The sequence below is a fragment of the Acomys minous genome (assembly GCF_964271855.1).
Source record: "Acomys minous genome assembly, chromosome: 12".
Classification (NCBI taxonomy): Eukaryota; Metazoa; Chordata; class Mammalia; order Rodentia; family Muridae; genus Acomys; species Acomys minous.
Window position 1 is genome coordinate 80,240,455 of NC_140493.1, and position 8,009 is coordinate 80,248,463.

Consider the following 8,009-nt stretch of genomic DNA (forward strand, 5'->3'; position numbering starts at 1 on the left):
GCTGCTGGGATCTCATCTCCACCTTCCGTGAGCTGGAACTGTAGGTGGGATGCTGTTCCCATCTAGTCCCCACAACTGTGCATCAAGTGCTTTCATAACTAGGCCATCTCCCCATTTCCATACTTTCCATATGCATCCATTCAGCTTTCCATAAGCATCAGCATGTGGATTTTTGTTATCTTTGGCGGTGCATGCCTGTATTCTCAGGACTCAGGAATCCAAGGCTGGAAGACTGCAAGTTGAAGGCCAGGGTGGACTACAGTGAGGTCAAGACCAGCCTGTCTACAAAGAGCAACAAAACAGGTTACAGAGATGGATGGTTCGGCAGTTAAGAACTTGCTGCTCTTTCAGGGATGGAGTTCAGTTTCTGGCACTCACACAAGGCAGCTCCCAGGTGCCTATAACTCCAGCCCTAGGGGATCTGACACCTTTTTCTGGCCTCCACAAGTACCAAAATACATGTTGCTCACATTTACATGTAAAATTTAAAAAATAATAAATCTTAGCCAACCATGGTGGTGCATACCTTTAATCTCTGAATTTAGGAAAAACAGGCAGGTAGATCTCTGTGAGTTCAAGGTCAGCCTAGTTTACAAAATGATTTCCAGGCCATCTAGGGATATAGTGATATATAGTGATGGATCCTGTCTTCAAAACAAACAACTCCTCAAACAAAAAAGCAGTAACAATAAAATTTAAAGCAACAAAACACGTGACAGAGTGCTTGCCCCGCATGCGTGACACCCAGCACTACATAAGACAGCACGTACTGGATTCCAGCTGCCTTTCCATTGCGGTTCTTGAAGCACTACACTTGATATCTTTGCTGCCTCCCCTCCCTCCCTCTCCTCAGTACACTAGAATTTGAGTCCCACCTTCATTCTTCAGAAGTTACTCAGGTCACCAGCGTCTTCCATATTTCTAAGCCACACAGGCGCTTTTTGTTCCACGTTAAATTTTCCCTCCACCCATTTCCTCAGTTTCGTTGATGTTACACTCTGGGTTTTTCTTCTGTCTCTTTGATGATTCCCCCTTTACCTTTTTTCTGAAGGTTCTTCCTAAATGACTGGGATGGTTTGACTGAGACTAGCCCTCAGAGGCTCATTTATTTTCATGCTTAGCACTCAGCTGTTTGGAAGGATTAGGCGTGGCCTTGTTGCAGTAGGTGTGTCGCTGGGGTGAGGTTTCAAAAGCCCATGCCAGGCCCAGGTCTCCCCACCTCCCCCATGAGATTTAAAGCTCTCGGTGCCGCGCTTGTTTGCTTCCTGGCTCGATGACTGCGGACTAGTCCTCGGAAACTGTAAGCAAGCTGCCAGGTAAATGCTTTCTTTTGCATGAGCTGCCTTGGTCATAGTGTCCCTTCACAGCAACAGACGAGAGACTGAGACAGTGACCCAGTTTACTTCCGTGGCTTCACTCATCGTGCATGCGCTTACAATCCCAGATGCTCACTGTGAGGAGTAGGAGGCCTCTCCTCTGAGCCCCTGGGCTCACCCGTGCGTTCAGCGGCACCTCGTGGATCTCTTTCAAGCACTCAAGAGCTCATAGTCTTTGCGTCTTTGTTAGGATCTCATTGCTGTGAAGAGACACCATGGCCACAGCAACTCTTACAAAAGAAGACATTTCATTGGGGCTGCCTTACAGTTTCAGAGGGTTAGCCCATTATCAGCATGGTAGGAAACATGGCAGCACACAGGAAGACATGGTGCTGGAGAAGGAGCTGAGGGTTCTACATCTTGATCCAAAAGCAGCCAGTAGGAGAACTGTATGACTGGCTTTCCATACTGGGTGGAGCTTGAGCATAGAAGATCTCAAACCCCACCTCCACAGTGAAAATCAAAAATCATGTTCCTTATTCTCATGTCTCCCTCCCCCCCCCCCCAGACAGGTTTTCTTTGTGTGTAGCCTTGGCTGTCCTGCACTCACTTTGTAGACCAGGCTGACCTCAAACTCACAGAGATCCGCCTTCTGAAGGTCTTGAGTTCAATTCCCAGCATCCACATGGCAGCTCATAACTGTCTGATGCCATATTTTGGTGTGTAGATATACATACAGACAAAGTACCCATATACATAAAATATGTCTTTTAAAAAGGTAACTTAAGATCAGATAAGGTCCTGTATTTTTCAGACTATAAGATGCACCTGACCATAAGGCGTACCCAGTTTTTAGAGCAGTAAAACAAGGAAAACAGTAATTGGACCATAATCTACTCCCTAATTCCCTCCCAACTGTTGGGAAAAAGTGTCTTATGGTCTGAAAAATATGGTATTCAAGGGAAGCTGCTCTGAAGATGTGACCTTTAAACTTTGTCTGGAATGATGGGAAAGAGCCACTTTTTACTGACCCGAGGTATGGAAGGCCATTGTGATAGAGAAGCATATTTGTCATGGGGCAGCTGTTGGACTGTTCCAGTGAGGGGCCTGGAGACAGCGTTCACTGGAGGCTCTTCCAGAGGACCTGGCTTTGATTCCCAGCACCCATGTGACAGTTCACAACTATCTAACTCCAGTCCCAGGGGATCTGAAAACCCTCTTCTGGCACGTATGGGCACCAGTTGCACACATGGTGCAAGACATATATGGAGGCAAAACATCCACATGCATACAAAGTACAGTAAAGAGGTTAGACTAACAAAGGGCAGAACATAGGCATTGTTAGAAGAGTCTCACTCTTCCCTAAATTTTGTTTTGTTTGTCGAGACAGGGTTTCTCTGTGTAGCCTTGGCTGTCCTGGACTTACTTTGTAGACCAGGCTGGCCTCGAACTCACAGCGATCCACCTGCCTCTGCCTCCCGAGTGCTAGGATTAAAGATGTGCGCGTTGTTTTGAAATAGGATCTCATGTATTCTAGGATAACTTTCAACTTACTATATAGTAGAATGTGACCTTGAACCCCCGAGCCTTCCTTCACCTTCTGAATGCTAAGAGTGTAGGCCCTTATCAGCACTAGTGTATGTTAGCTCAGGCTGGGACCCTCCCAACTAAGCTGCATCTCCAGGCACAGTGACCTGTCACTCATTTGTTGGTGTGGGAACAGCAGATAGATATATGCATGTGTGTGTATGCAGGTATGTGAGTGCTTGCGTGTGGAGGCCAGGAGTCAACATTGTATATCTTCCTCTGCATTGATTGGGTGAGATAGGACCCAGGAGCTCACTGATTGGCTAAAATGGCTGGCTGCTGGGTTCTAGAGATCTGTCTTTGTCCCCTCAGCACTGGCGTAGCAAGTACACGCCACACTTGCTTTTATGAGTACTGGGATCTGAACTGAGGTCCTCGTGGTTGCACAGGAAGCGCTTTATCTAATGAGTCCTCTCTCCACCCCACAACGATCTTCTTACTATCTGCATCTCATTCGGATCTTTGCCCATGGCTCTTAGAGATAATGGAGTTCTCTCAGCTCTTTAAACCCACGGCAGCATGTGCTGCTCTTGCCCAGAATGCTTCTCCTTTCCATCTAGCTGCACTGCTCGGTTCTCATTTAATTTCCTTACAGAGTCTTCTTGAGGTTTTTAAATCTCCTGTAAGATTCTCTACTATGGTATCCTGCCTGCCTTCCTCTACCCTGTATACAGACCCTATTCCCTTTCTCTCTCTCCCCCCCCCTTCTTCCCCCCCCCCTCTCTCTCTCTCACACACACACACACACACACACACACAATTAGCCAAGCATGTACACCTTTAATAGCAGCTTCTAGGAGGCAGAGGCAGATGGATCTCTGAGTTCAAGGCCAGCCTGGTCTACATAGCAAGCTCTGGGTCTGCCCAATAGACTCTGTGGTGGTTTGAATGGAATGACCCCCATGGGCTTGGCCCATGCGGAATGGCACTATTTCGTTCCATCATGGGTTAAGGCAATAGAACTTAAGGCTTTCGCAGCAAGTACTTTCACCTACCAAGCCACCCTTCTGGCTCCATACTTTAATTTCATACTGCATAACACACTTACAGACCAGTAAAATGTGCTGGCTACTCCTGTTCCTGTATATAACCTAAAGAAGGCAAGGTCGTATTTGTGTTGTCCGCTGAGGTAGTCCAGATTTTTATTTTGGGATATTCACTAGAGAGGACTGCTTGGACATGGGTTTAAGCCAATACGAAGTCTTTATTAGCTGGCCAGCGACAACACTGTGTGTTCAGAATCCCAGTGTAGCACTGAGCCTTTCTCTGGGTGAGCGTTTAAGCACACACACACACACACACACACACACACACACACACACACACACACACAAAACAAACAAACAAACAAAAAACACATGTTCTGGGTTGACATGCTTTAGTTAACAAGAACAGTTAGCCAGAAGTAGGACTATAGAAACTAAAAAGCAAGGTTAAAGACTTTCCCAGAACCGTGGGCTTTGATGGATTGGGTCTTTGGTTACATTTTGGCAGGTGGTGCTGTCTGTGTGCTGGGTTTCCCAGCCTGAATGGTGCTTCCCTCATGGAGTCAGTCATGTTAAAGTCTGGGGACCTACTATGGCGTGGCTTCCTGTAATAGTATTGCTTACTCAGCTAGTACATTAAGAGAGCAATTCATTTCAGTATTCACAAAACCCTGAAGGTCAGGTGTCACTGCCCTTCTTACAAAAGCAGAGACTATTCACGGGTTTCATGATCTTTCTGGAGCAAATGTATTTTTATACATGCAGACAGCACAGCAGCCTTCTCTGAGGTAGCTCAGGACTGCACTAAGGAAGCATGAAGAATGGGGCTGGTAAGATGGCTCAGCGTGTAAAGCCAGTCAAGCCTGATGGCCTGAGCTCAATACCTGGAACTTAAAAGGAAAGGAGAGAACCGACTCCTAAAAGTTGTCCTCCCCTCACTCTTACACACACACACACACACACACACACACACACACACACACACACACAGTAAAAATTAATAGAACACAAAGTCTGAGATGGCATCCAAGCCATTCCTTACTAATGTGCTTCTGGTCCTGGCAGCTCCTTTGCATAGAGAGGATTTAGAAGGCTTTACCTTAAAAGAGTGATCCTTAATTCCCAAGTCCGTATTAGAACCACCTGAAGAGATTTCCTCCTGTGTGTGTGTGTGTGTGTACACAAAAGGTCTCACCCCAGAATTAATCTGTTTTATTTGAGGTTATATGTGAGTTTTTTCTTTTTTCTTTTTGGTTTTGTGAGACAGGGTTTCTCTGTGCTATCTTGGCTGTCCTGGACTCGCTTTGTAGACCAGGCCGGCCTCAAACTCACAGCGATCCACCTGCCTCTGCCTCTCAAGTGCTGGAATTAAGGGCGTGTGCCACCATGCCCGGCAATATGTGAACTTTTAAAAGCTCTCCAGGAAGTTAAAATGTGCAGCCAGGAAGAAAAACTGTTGTTTTGGGACTAGAGAGATGGCTCCAGAAGTTAAGAGCACTTACTGATGACCCAGGTTCAGTTCCCAGCACCCACACGGTGGTTTATAACCGTCCTTCACCCCAGTTCCAGGGGATCAGATGCCTACATACAGACAAAATAATTATAAAATAATTATATCTAGAAAATAAAAATACAAAGACTGGCTGTCCTAAGGAGGAAACATAAAGATGATGTACTTATACACAGGGTGGGTTTGTTTGTTTGTTTTTTGGTTTTTTCGAGACAGGGCTTCTCTGTGTATCCTTGGCTGTCCTGGACTTGCTTTGTAGAGCAGGCTGGCCTCAAACTCAAATCCATCTGCCTGTCTCTGCCTCTGGAGTGCTGGGATTAAATGTATGTGCCACCACGCTCAGCTTGAAACTCTTGTCTCTTGAAAAAGAAAAAAACCAAAATTATGAAATAACCATAAGTCAGGTCATACAAAATCATATCATAGGTATAGATTGGTATAGAAACATACCTATGGAGCCAGGTGTGGTGGCGCATGCCTTTAATCTCAGCACTCGGGAGGCAGAGACAGGTGGATCGTTGTGAGTTCAAGGCCAGCCTGGTCTACAGAGTCCAGGATAGCCAAGGCTACACAAAAAAAACCCTGTCTCGAAAAACCCTGGCCATGGGCTCAAAACAATCGTCTTGCCTCTGCCTCCCAAGTGCTAGTATTAAAGGCATGCACCACCACACCTGACTCAAACTTTCTAATTGGGGAAAATGGAAAGAGTTTAGAAATACTTAAAATTCAAGTTCCTGGAGGGATTAGAATAGCATTATAGAGCCGGGCGTGGTGGCGCACGCCTTTAGTCCCAGCACTCGGGAGGCAGAGGCAGGTGGATCACTGTGAGTTCGAGGCCAGCCTGGTCTACAAAGTGAGTCCAGGACAGCCAAGGCTACACAGAGAGACCCTGTCTCAAAAAACCAAAAAAAAAAAAAAAAAAAAAAAGAATAGCATTATAATTAACCATAAACCTAATTAATTTTATCATATCTCATGTGAAGAAAAAGTAAGAAAAGAGAATGGTCAGTGTAGTGTACAAAAGACATGATGGTGAGTCGTGGCCTAACATCTGTAATCACAGCACTCAGGAGCCTGAGGCAGGAGGATTGTGAGTCACAGGCCAACCGATGCTATACAGTAAGATCCTGTCTCAAATAAAACCTTAGTCTTTCAGAGTCAGTGATAGAAGGTTGCACATGGTAATTTCTCTGTCAAAAAAAGAGGGTAAAGGGTGTAAGAAAGAAAGGAAACAGCCGGGCGATGGTGGCTCACGCCTTTCATCCCAGCACTTGGGAGGCAGAGGCAGGTGGATCGCTGTGAGTTTGAGGCCAGCCTGGTCTACAAAAAGAGTCCAGGGCAGCCAAGGCTATGCAGAGAAACCCTGTCTCAAAAAACAAACAAACAGAAAAGTTAACTGTTCCTTTATCCACCATGCTGGGAGGTACATAGTGGCACACCTTTAGTCCCAGCACCAGACAGGCTCTGTCTGAGTTCAAGTCCAGCTTGTTGTACAAAGTTCCAGGACAGCTAGAGTTACACAGAGAAACCCTGTCTTCAAAAACAGAGAGACGGGGGCGGGGATGTTGTTGTTTATGTTTGGTTTTCTGAGACAGTTTCTCTGTGTTATCTTGGTTGTCCTGGACTCGCTTTGTAGACCATGCTGGCCTTCAACTCAAAGTGATCCACCTGCCTCTGCCACCCAAGTGCTGGGATTACAGGTGTGTGCCACCACACCCGGCTTAGTTTTGGTGTTTCTTTTCTTTCCTTCTTCTTTTTTTCTTTTTTTTGGTTTTTCAAGACAGGGTTTCTTTGTGTAATAGCCCTAGCTGTCCTGCACTCACTGTTGTAGACCAGGCTGGCCTCGAACTCACAGAGCTCCACCTGCCTCTGCCTCCCAAGTGCTGGGATTAAAGGCGTGTGCTACCACGCCCAGCTAGTGAATAGCTTGCCTAACATTCATGAGGTCTTGTGTATGATCCCTAGCAATACATAAACTGGGTTTGGTAGCACATGTGAATAAATCCATTCCTTGGAGGTAGAAGCAGGAGACTAGAAGTCAGAGATGCAAGATCATCTTTGGTTACAGAAAAAGAGTTCAAGGCCAGCCTTAGTTACATGAGACCATGTCTCGGGGCAGAGAGGGGGTTGTGAGGATAAAAGAGAAAAGATGACTATCTGAATCTATCTGACTGCTAACAAGAGAGGCTCATTAATGAGAAAGAACATTAATATTGACTTCAATACTCATGCACCAGGCAGTAGTTTCCAGAGAGAAACTAAGACTCTGGTATGCCAGGCCCAAGATGCACACCCAGTCCTTTATCATCAAAACCAAACTAACTCCATATCTTTACTAAGTACTACAGGCTCCCAGAATAATGTCAGAATTTATGATTTGAGTAACCTAGGCTTTGACCCTAGAGTTGACCAAACCATTCCTGAAACTTGGCAAAGGCTGGGACTCTATTATTATATTTTTAATTCATATGTAGTAATTTCAGATCTCTACGTCACAAAAGGACCCTTGCTCAGTCTGAGCTAGCACAGCGTGACTGACTTGCATGGCTGACTTCATAAGGTCTTCTGGCAGATTTCCTCTCTGGATGAGTCCCTGAGAACGAGAAACCA